The sequence below is a fragment of the Leptodactylus fuscus genome, unplaced genomic scaffold (assembly GCF_031893055.1).
Source record: "Leptodactylus fuscus isolate aLepFus1 unplaced genomic scaffold, aLepFus1.hap2 HAP2_SCAFFOLD_99, whole genome shotgun sequence".
NCBI classification, from domain to species: Eukaryota; Metazoa; Chordata; class Amphibia; order Anura; family Leptodactylidae; genus Leptodactylus; species Leptodactylus fuscus.
In genome coordinates this window covers 337,501-347,500 of record NW_027441045.1, presented here as the reverse complement: position 1 = coordinate 347,500, position 10,000 = coordinate 337,501, and the positions used below count along the sequence as shown (strand labels likewise).

Genomic DNA, 10,000 nt, shown 5'->3' with positions numbered 1-10,000 from the left:
AGGCAAAAAGTGAAGAAAAAGGTCTAGCGTGAAGTAGTGCAAAGGGCTGCCAGCAGCCAGGCTGCAAAGTAGAAGAGGAGTAAGTGAGAAGCCTGTCTCTGCCTACGGCCACACCACCCTGAACACGCCCGATCTCGTCTGATCTCGGAAGCTAAGCAGAGTCGGGCCTGGTTAGTACTTGGATGGGAGACCGCCTGGGAATACCAGGTGCTGTAGGCTTTTGCTTTTCCTCACTTCCACCAGCAGGGGTCACTCTCCTCTATGCCATTTTTACATTCACTTTTTACACTGCACACTTGCTTCTTTTACATTTGCTTTCTCTCTTGCACTCTTTAGGCCTTGCAAAATCCTAGTATTCTCAGTCTTACCGCTATCACTCTTAGCAGCCGCAGCGGGCGTGGTGGCCACCAGCGTTGTGGCTTTTTACTTTTAATAATAGCAGGCTTCATTTCCATAGTATCTGGGCCTCCCGCCGGGCTGGAAGCCATAGCTAGTAACCTGCAGACCAATTTACAGGGCAACACAGGCTGAACATCTTTGCAGACAACGCGCCCTAATAAAAGAGAAGCTGACTGAAAAGCAGCTTCGCTTCCAGGAACGGGCAACCATCTCAACTTCTTCCTTAGCCGACTCCTGGACAATGGGCTCTGGTCCAGCTTGCTCTTTCTTTCACCCCCGGGATGGTTTCTTAGCCCTGCGCAGACCTTGCGCCCAGCCCTTTTGAAAGAGGGCGGCTGCGGCCTGTGACTGGTTGCTGAACAACACCTGTGGGTATAAGGGCCGCCCCCAGCTCTTGCACTGCTCCTGTTGGAGTATGAAGTTCCCTTAAGAGAAGGCAAAAAGTGAAGAAAAAGGTCTAGCGTGAAGTAGTGCAAAGAGCTGCCAGCAGCCAGGCTGCAAAGTAGAAGAGGAGTAAGTGAGAAGCTTGTCTCTGCCTACGGCCACACCACCCAGAACACGCCCGATCTCGTCTGATCTCGGAAGCTAAGCAGGGTCGGGCCTGGTTAGTACTTGGATGGGAGACCGCCTGGGAATACCAGGTGCTGTAGGCTTTTGCTTTTCCTCACTTCCACCAGCAGGGGTCACTCTCCTCTATGCCATTTTTACATTCACTTTTTACACTGCACACTTGCTTCTTTTACATTCGCTTTCTCTCTTGCACTCTTTAGGCCTTGCAAAATCCTAGTATTCTCAGTCTTACCGCTATCACTCTTAGCAGCCGCAGCGGGCGTGGTGGCCACCAGCGTTGTGGCTTTTTACTTTTAATAATAGCAGGCTTCATTTCCATAGTATCTGGGCCTCCCGCCGGGCTGGAAGCCATAGCTAGTAACCTGCAGACCAATTTACAGGGCAACACAGGCTGAACATATTTGCAGACAACGCGCCCTAAGAAAAGAGAAGCTGACTGAAAAGCAGCTTCGCTTCCAGGCACGGGCAACCATCTCAACTTCTTCCTTAGCCGACTCCTGGACAATGGGCTCTGGTCCAGCTTGCTCTTTCTTTCACCCCCAGGATGGTTTCTTAGCCCTGCGCAGACCTTGCGCCCAGCCCTTTTGAAAGAGGGCGGCTGCGGCCTGTGACTGGTTGCTGAACAACACCTGTGGGTATAAGGGCCGCCCCCAGCTCTTGCACTGCTCCTGTTGGAGTATGAAGTTCCCTTAAGAGAAGGCAAAAAGTGAAGAAAAAGGTCTAGCGTGAAGTAGTGCAAAGGGCTGCCAGCAGCCAGGCTGCAAAGTAGAAGAGGAGTAAGTGAGAAGCCTGTCTCTGCCTACGGCCACACCACCCTGAACACGCCCGATCTCGTCTGATCTCGGAAGCTAAGCAGGGTCGGGCCTGGTTAGTACTTGGATGGGAGACCGCCTGGGAATACCAGGTGCTGTAGGCTTTTGCTTTTCCTCACTTCCACCAGCAGGGGTCACTCTCCTCTATGCCATTTTTACATTCACTTTTTACACTGCACACTTGCTTCTTTTACATTCACTTTCTCTCTTGTACTCTTTAGGCCTTGCAAAATCCTAGTATTCTCAGACTTACCGCTATCACTCTTAGCAGCCGCAGCGGGCGTGGTGGCCACCAGCGTTGTGGCTTTTTTCTTTTAATAATAGCAGGCTTCATTTCCATAGTATCTGGGCCTCCCGCCGGGCTGGAAGCCATAGCTAGTAACCTGCAGACCAATTTACAGGGCAACACAGGCTGAACATCTTTGCAGACAACGCGCCCTAAGAAAAGAGAAGCTGACTGAAAAGCAGCTTCGCTTCCAGGCACGGGCAACCATCTCAACTTCTTCCTTAGCCGACTACTGGACAATGGGCTCTGGTCCAGCTTGCTCTTTCTTTCACCCCCGGGATGGTTTCTTAGCCCTGCGCAGACCTTGCGCCCAGCCCTTTTGAAAGAGGGCGGCTGCGGCCTGTGACTGGTTGCTGAACAACACCTGTGGGTATAAGGGCCGCCCCCAGCTCTTGCACTACTCCTGTTGGAGTATGAAGTTCCCTTAAGAGAAGGCAAAAAGTGAAGAAAAAGGTCTAGCGTGAAGTAGTGCAAAGGGCTGCCAGCAGCCAGGCTGCAAAGTAGAAGAGGAGTAAGTGAGAAGCCTGTCTCTGCCTACGGCCACACCACCCTGAACACGCCTGATCTCGGAAGCTAAGCAGGGTCGGGCCTGGTTAGTACTTGGATGTGAGACCGCCTGGGAATACCAGGTGCTGTAGGCTTTTGCTTTTCCTCACTTCCACCAGCAGGGGTCACTCTCCTCTATGCCATTTTTACATTCACTTTTTACACTGCACACTTGCTTCTTTTACATTCGCTTTCTCTCTTGCACTCTTTAGGCCTTGCAAAATCCTAGTATTCTCAGTCTTACCGCTATCACTCTTAGCAGCCGCAGCGGGCGTGGTGGCCACCAGCGTTGTGGCTTTTTACTTTTAATAATAGCAGGCTTCATTTCCATAGTATCTGGGCCTCCCGCCGGGCTGGAAGCCATAGCTAGTAACCTGCAGACCAATTTACAGGGCAACACAGGCTGAACATCTTTGCAGACAACGTGCCCTAAGAAAAGAGAAGCTGACTGAAAAGCAGCTTCGCTTCCAGGCACGGGCAACCATCTCAACTTCTTCCTTAGCCGACTCCTGGACAATGGGCTCTGGTCCAGCTTGCTCTTTCTTTCACCCCCGGGATGGTTTCTTAGCCCTGCGCAGACCTTGCGCCCAGCCCTTTTGAAAGAGGGCGGCTGCGGCCTGTGACTGGTTGCTGAACAACACCTGTGGGTATAAGGGCCGCCCCCAGCTCTTGCACTGCTCCTGTTGGAGTATGAAGTTCCCTTAAGAGAAGGCAAAAAGTGAAGAAAAAGGTCTAGCGTGAAGTAGTGCAAAGAGCTGCCAGCAGCCAGGCTGCAAAGTAGAAGAGGAGTAAGTGAGAAGTTTGTCTCCGCCTACGGCCACACCACCCTGAACACGTCTGATCTCGGAAGCTAAGCAGGGTTGGGCCTGGTTAGTACTTGGATGGGAGACCGCCTGGGAATACCAGGTGCTGTAGGCTTTTGCTTTTCCTCACTTCCACCAGCAGGGGTCACTCTCCTCTATGCCATTTTTACATTCACTTTTTACACTGCACACTTGCTTCTTTTACATTCGCTTTCTCTCTTGCACTCTTTAGGCCTTGCAAAATCCTAGTATTCTCAGTCTTACCGCTATCACTCTTAGCAGCCGCAGCGGGCGTGGTGGCCACCAGCGTTGTGGCTTTTTACTTTTAATAATAGCAGGCTTCATTTCCATAGTATCTGGGCCTCCCGCCGGGCTGGAAGCCATAGCTAGTAACCTGCAGACCAATTTACAGGGCAACACAGGCTGAACATCTTTGCAGACAACGTGCCCTAAGAAAAGAGAAGCTGACTGAAAAGCAGCTTCGCTTCCAGGCACGGGCAACCATCTCAACTTCTTCCTTAGCCGACTCCTGGACAATGGGCTCTGGTCCAGCTTGCTCTTTCTTTCACCCCCGGGATGGTTTCTTAGCCCTGCGCAGACCTTGCGCCCAGCCCTTTTGAAAGAGGGCGGCTGCGGCCTGTGACTGGTTGCTGAACAACACCTGTGGGTATAAGGGCCGCCCCCAGCTCTTGCACTGCTCCTGTTGGAGTATGAAGTTCCCTTAAGAGAAGGCAAAAAGTGAAGAAAAAGGTCTAGCGTGAAGTAGTGCAAAGGGCTGCCAGCAGCCAGGCTGCAAAGTAGAAGAGGAGTAAGTGAGAAGCCTGTCTCTGCCTACGGCCACACCACCCTGAACACGCCCGATCTCGGAAGCTAAGCAGGGTCGGGCCTGGTTAGTACTTGGATGGGAGACCGCCTGGGAATACCAGGTGCTGTAGGCTTTTGCTTTTCCTCACTTCCACCAGCAGGGGTCACTCTCCTCTATGCCATTTTTACATTCACTATTTACACTGCACACTTGCTTCTTTTACATTCGCTTTCTCTCTTGCACTCTTTAGGCCTTGCAAAATCCTAGTATTCTCAGTCTTACCGCTATCACTCTTAGCAGCCGCAGCGGGCGTGGTGGCCACCAGCGTTGTGGCTTTTTACTTTTAATAATAGCAGGCTTCATTTCCATAGTATCTGGGCCTCCCGCCGGGCTGGAAGCCATAGCTAGTAACCTGCAGACCAATTTACAGGGCAACACAGGCTGAACATCTTTGCAGACAACGCGCCCTAATAAAAGAGAAGCTGACTGAAAAGCAGCTTCGCTTCCAGGCACGGGCAACCATCTCAACTTCTTCCTTAGCCGACTCCTGGACAATGGGCTCTGGTCCAGCTTGCTCTTTCTTTCACCCCCGGGATGGTTTCTTAGCCCTGCGCAGACCTTGCGCCCAGCCCTTTTGAAAGAGGGCGGCTGCGGCCTGTGACTGGTTGCTGAACAACACCTGTGGGTATAAGGGCCGCCCCCAGCTCTTGCACTGCTCCTGTTGGAGTATGAAGTTCCCTTAAGAGAAGGCAAAAAGTGAAGAAAAAGGTCTAGCGTGAAGTAGTGCAAAGAGCTGCCAGCAGCCAGGCTGCAAAGTAGAAGAGGAGTAAGTGAGAAGTCTGTCTCTGCCTACGGCCACACCACCCTGAACACGCCCGATCTTGTCTGATCTCGGAAGCTAAGCAGGGTCGGGCCTGGTTAGTACTTGGATGGGAGACCGCCTGGGAATACCAGGTGCTGTAGGCTTTTGCTTTTCCTCACTTCCACCAGCAGGGGTCACTCTCCTCTATGCCATTTTTACATTCACTATTTACACTGCACACTTGCTTCTTTTACATTCGCTTTCTCTCTTGCACTCTTTAGGCCTTGCAAAATCCTAGTATTCTCAGTCTTACCGCTATCACTCTTAGCAGCCGCAGCGGGCGTGGTGGCCACCAGCGTTGTGGCTTTTTACTTTTAATAATAGCAGGCTTCATTTCCATAGCATCTGGGCCTCCCGCCGGGCTGGAAGCCATAGCTAGTAACCTGCAGACCAATTTACAGGGCAACACAGGCTGAACATCTTTGCAGACAACGCGCCCTAAGAAAAGAGAAGCTGACTGAAAAGCAGCTTCGCTTCCAGGCACGGGCAACCATCTCAACTTCTTCCTTAGCCGACTCCTGGACAATGGGCTCTGGTCCAGCTTGCTCTTTCTTTCACCCCCAGGATGGTTTCTTAGCCCTGCGCAGACCTTGCGCCCAGCCCTTTTGAAAGAGGGCGGCTGCGGCCTGTGACTGGTTGCTGAACAACACCTGTGGGTATAAGGGCCGCCCCCAGCTCTTGCACTGCTCCTGTTGGAGTATGAAGTTCCCTTAAGAGAAGGCAAAAAGTGAAGAAAAAGGTCTAGCGTGAAGTAGTGCAAAGGGCTGCCAGCAGCCAGGCTGCAAAGTAGAAGAGGAGTAAGTGAGAAGCCTGTCTCTGCCTACGGCCACACCACCCTGAACACGCCCGATCTCGTCTGATCTCGGAAGCTAAGCAGGGTCGGGCCTGGTTAGTACTTGGATGGGAGACCGCCTGGGAATACCAGGTGCTGTAGGCTTTTGCTTTTCCTCACTTCCACCAGCAGGGGTCACTCTCCTCTATGCCATTTTTACATTCACTTTTTACACTGCACACTTGCTTCTTTTACATTCGCTTTCTCTCTTGCACTCTTTAGGCCTTGCAAAATCCTAGTATTCTCAGTCTTACCGCTATCACTCTTAGCAGCCGCAGCGGGCGTGGTGGCCACCAGCGTTGTGGCTTTTTTCTTTTAATAATAGCAGGCTTCATTTCCATAGTATCTGGGCCTCCCGCCGGGCTGGAAGCCATAGCTAGTAACCTGCAGACCAATTTACAGGGCAACACAGGCTGAACATCTTTGCAGACAACGCGCCCTAAGAAAAGAGAAGCTGACTGAAAAGCAGCTTCGCTTCCAGGCACGGGCAACCATCTCAACTTCTTCCTTAGCCGACTACTGGACAATGGGCTCTGGTCCAGCTTGCTCTTTCTTTCACCCCCGGGATGGTTTCTTAGCCCTGCGCAGACCTTGCGCCCAGCCCTTTTGAAAGAGGGCGGCTGCGGCCTGTGACTGGTTGCTGAACAACACCTGTGGGTATAAGGGCCGCCCCCAGCTCTTGCACTGCTCCTGTTGGAGTATGAAGTTCCCTTAAGAGAAGGCAAAAAGTGAAGAAAAAGGTCTAGCGTGAAGTAGTGCAAAGGGCTGCCAGCAGCCAGGCTGCAAAGTAGAAGAGGAGTAAGTGAGAAGACTGTCTCTGCCTACAGCCACACCACCCTGAACACGCTCGATCTTCTTCCTTAGCCGACTACTGGACAATGGGCTCTGGTCCAGCTTTCTCTTTCTTTCACCTCCGGGATGGTTTCTTAGCCATGCGCAGACCTTGCGCCCAGCCCTTTTGAAAGAGGGCGGCTGCGGCCTGTGACTGGTTGCTGAACAACACCTGTGGGTATAAGGGCCGCCCCCCAGCTCTTGCACTGCTCCTGTTGGAGTATGAAGTTCCCTTAAGAGAAGGCAAAAAGTGAAGAAGAAGGTCTAGCGTGAAGTAGTGCAAAGAGCTGCCAGCAGCCAGGCTGCAAAGTAGAAGAGGAGTAAGTGAGAAGCCAGTGAGAAGCCTGTCTCTGCCTACGGCCACACCACCCTGAACACGCCCGATCTCGTCTGATCTCGGAAGCTAAGCAGGGTCGGGCCTGGTTAGTACTTGGATGGGAGACCGCCTGGGAATACCAGGTGCTGTAGGCTTTTGCTTTTCCTCACTTCCACCAGCAGGGGTCACTCTCCTCTATGCCATTTTTACATTCACTTTTTACACTGCACACTTGCTTCTTTTACATTCGCTTTCTCTCTTGCACTCTTTAGGCCTTGCAAAATCCTAGTATTCTCAGTCTTACCGCTATCACTCTTAGCAGCCGCAGCGGGCGTGGTGGCCACCAGCGTTGTGGCTTTTTACTTTTAATAATAGCAGGCTTCATTTCCATAGTATCTGGGCCTCCCGCCGGGCTGGAAGCCATAGCTAGTAACCTGCAGACCAATTTACAGGGCAACACAGGCTGAACATCTTTGCAGACAACGTGCCCTAAGAAAAGAGAAGCTGACTGAAAAGCAGCTTCGCTTCCAGGCACGGGCAACCATCTCAACTTCTTCCTTAGCCGACTCCTGGACAATGGGCTCTGGTCCAGCTTGCTCTTTCTTTCACCTCCGGGATGGTTTCTTAGCCCTGCGCAGACCTTGCGCCCAGCCCTTTTGAAAGAGGGCGGCTGCGGCCTGTGACTGGTTGCTGAACAACACCTGTGGGTATAAGGGCCGCCCCCAGCTCTTGCACTGCTCCTGTTGGAGTATGAAGTTCCCTTAAGAGAAGGCAAAAAGTGAAGAAAAAGGTCTAGCGTGAAGTAGTGCAAAAGGCTGCCAGCAGCCAGGCTGCAAAGTAGAAGAGGAGTAAGTGAGAAGCCTGTCTCTGCCTACGGCCACACCACCCTGAACACGCCCGATCTCGTCTGATCTCGGAAGCTAAGCAGGGTCAGGCCTGGTTAGTACTTGGATGGGAGACCGCCTGGGAATACCAGGCGCTGTAGGCTTTTGCTTTTCCTCACTTCCACCAGCAGGGGTCACTCTCCTCTATGCCATTTTTACATTCACTTTTTACACTGCACACTTGCTTCTTTTACATTCGCTTTCTCTCTTGCACTCTTTAGGCCTTGCAAAATCCTAGTATTCTCAGTCTTACCGCTATCACTCTTAGCAGCCGCAGCGGGCGTGGTGGCCACCAGCGTTGTGGCTTTTTTCTTTTAATAATAGCAGGCTTCATTTCCATAGTATCTGGGCCTCCCGCCGGGCTGGAAGCCATAGCTAGTAACCTGCAGACCAATTTACAGGGCAACACAGGCTGAACATCTTTGCAGACAACGCGCCCTAAGAAAAGAGAAGCTGACTGAAAAGCAGCTTCGCTTCCAGGCACGGGCAACCATCTCAACTTCTTCCTTAGCCGACTACTGGACAATGGGCTCTGGTCCAGCTTGCTCTTTCTTTCACCCCCGGGATGGTTTCTTAGCCCTGCGCAGACCTTGCGCCCAGCCCTTTTGAAAGAGGGCGGCTGCGGCCTGTGACTGGTTACTGAACAACACCTGTGGGTATAAGGGCCGCCCCCAGCTCTTGCACTGCTCCTGTTGGAGTATGAAGTTCCCTTAAGAGAAGGCAAAAAGTGAAGAAAAAGGTCTAGCGTGAAGTAGTGCAAAGGGCTGCCAGCAGCCAGGCTGCAAAGTAAAAGAGGAGTAAGTGAGAAGCCTGTCTCCGCCTACGGCCACACCACCCTGAACACGCCCGATCTCGTCTGATCTCGGAAGCTAAGCAGGGTCGGGCCTGGTTAGTACTTGGATGGGAGACCGCCTGGGAATACCAGGTGCTGTAGGCTTTTGCTTTTCCTCACTTCCACCAGCAGGGGTCACTCTCCTCTATGCCATTTTTACATTCACTTTTTACACTGCACACTTGCTTCTTTTACATTCGCTTTCTCTCTTGCACTCTTTAGGCCTTGCAAAATCCTAGTATTCTCAGTCTTACCGCTATCACTCTTAGCAGCCGCAGCGGGCGTGGTGGCCACCAGCGTTGTGGCTTTTTACTTTTAATAATAGCAGGCTTCATTTCCATAGTATCTGGGCCTCCCGCCGGGCTGGAAGCCATAGCTAGTAACCTGCAGACCAATTTACAGGGCAACACAGGCTGAACATCTTTGCAGACAACGCGCCCTAAGAAAAGAGAAGCTGACTGAAAAGCAGCTTCGCTTCCAGGCACGGGCAACCATCTCAACTTCTTCCTTAGCCGACAACTGGACAATGGGCTCTGGTCCAGCTTGCTCTTTCTTTCACCCCCGGGATGGTTTCTTAGCCCTGCGCAGACCTTGCGCCCAGCCCTTTTGAAAGAGGGCGGCTGCGGCCTGTGACTGGTTGCTGAACAACACCTGTGGGTATAAGGGCCGCCCCCCAGCTCTTGCACTGCTCCTGTTGGAGTATGAAGTTCCCTTAAGAGAAGGCAAAAAGTGAAGAAGAAGGTCTAGCGTGAAGTAGTGCAAAGAGCTGCCAGCAGCCAGGCTGCAAAGTAGAAGAGGAGTAAGTGAGAAGCCTGTCTCCGCCTACGGCCACACCACCCTGAACACGCCCGATCTCGTCTGATCTCGGAAGCTAAGCAGGGTCGGGCCTGGTTAGTACTTGGATGGGAGACCGCCTGGGAATACCAGGTGCTGTAGGCTTTTGCTTTTCCTCACTTCCACCAGCAGGGGTCACTCTCCTCTATGCCATTTTTACATTCACTTTTTACACTGCACACTTGCTTCTTTTACATTCGCTTTCTCTCTTGCACTCTTTAGGCCTTGCAAAATCCTAGTATTCTCAGTCTTACCGCTATCACTCTTAGCAGCCGCAGCGGGCGTGGTGGCCACCAGCGTTGTGGCTTTTTACTTTTAATAATAGCAGGCTTCATTTCCATAGTATCTGGGCCTCCCGCCGGGCTGAAAGCCATAGCTAGTAACCTGC

General features: G+C 52.1%; 9 non-coding genes and 3 pseudogenes across 9 annotated transcripts; all 12 read left to right on the top strand.

The window, feature by feature from the left end:
• Positions 1–100: 100 nt before the first annotated feature.
• LOC142189288 (5S ribosomal RNA) lies at positions 101–219 on the top strand. Its single transcript, XR_012713470.1, has one exon. It is a non-coding gene; the product is annotated as a 5S ribosomal RNA (ribosomal RNA).
• Positions 220–933: 714 nt separating this feature from the next.
• On the top strand, positions 934–1,052 carry LOC142189279 (5S ribosomal RNA). The gene has a single exon (XR_012713461.1). It is a non-coding gene; the product is annotated as a 5S ribosomal RNA (ribosomal RNA).
• Positions 1,053–1,766: 714 nt separating this feature from the next.
• Positions 1,767–1,885, top strand: LOC142189182 (5S ribosomal RNA). Its single transcript, XR_012713370.1, has one exon. It is a non-coding gene; the product is annotated as a 5S ribosomal RNA (ribosomal RNA).
• A 714-nt stretch (positions 1,886–2,599) lies between these two features.
• On the top strand, positions 2,600–2,708 carry LOC142189519 (5S ribosomal RNA; annotated as a pseudogene).
• Positions 2,709–3,422: 714 nt separating this feature from the next.
• LOC142189460 (5S ribosomal RNA) lies at positions 3,423–3,531 on the top strand (annotated as a pseudogene).
• A 714-nt stretch (positions 3,532–4,245) lies between these two features.
• On the top strand, positions 4,246–4,354 carry LOC142189418 (5S ribosomal RNA; annotated as a pseudogene).
• A 714-nt stretch (positions 4,355–5,068) lies between these two features.
• Positions 5,069–5,187, top strand: LOC142189295 (5S ribosomal RNA). Its single transcript, XR_012713476.1, has one exon. It is a non-coding gene; the product is annotated as a 5S ribosomal RNA (ribosomal RNA).
• A 714-nt stretch (positions 5,188–5,901) lies between these two features.
• On the top strand, positions 5,902–6,020 carry LOC142189180 (5S ribosomal RNA). The gene has a single exon (XR_012713369.1). It is a non-coding gene; the product is annotated as a 5S ribosomal RNA (ribosomal RNA).
• Positions 6,021–7,098: 1,078 nt separating this feature from the next.
• Positions 7,099–7,217, top strand: LOC142189179 (5S ribosomal RNA). Its single transcript, XR_012713368.1, has one exon. It is a non-coding gene; the product is annotated as a 5S ribosomal RNA (ribosomal RNA).
• A 714-nt stretch (positions 7,218–7,931) lies between these two features.
• Positions 7,932–8,050, top strand: LOC142189359 (5S ribosomal RNA). The gene has a single exon (XR_012713535.1). It is a non-coding gene; the product is annotated as a 5S ribosomal RNA (ribosomal RNA).
• Positions 8,051–8,764: 714 nt separating this feature from the next.
• LOC142189178 (5S ribosomal RNA) lies at positions 8,765–8,883 on the top strand. The gene has a single exon (XR_012713367.1). It is a non-coding gene; the product is annotated as a 5S ribosomal RNA (ribosomal RNA).
• Positions 8,884–9,598: 715 nt separating this feature from the next.
• On the top strand, positions 9,599–9,717 carry LOC142189176 (5S ribosomal RNA). The gene has a single exon (XR_012713365.1). It is a non-coding gene; the product is annotated as a 5S ribosomal RNA (ribosomal RNA).
• The last annotated feature ends 283 nt before the right edge of the window (positions 9,718–10,000 follow it).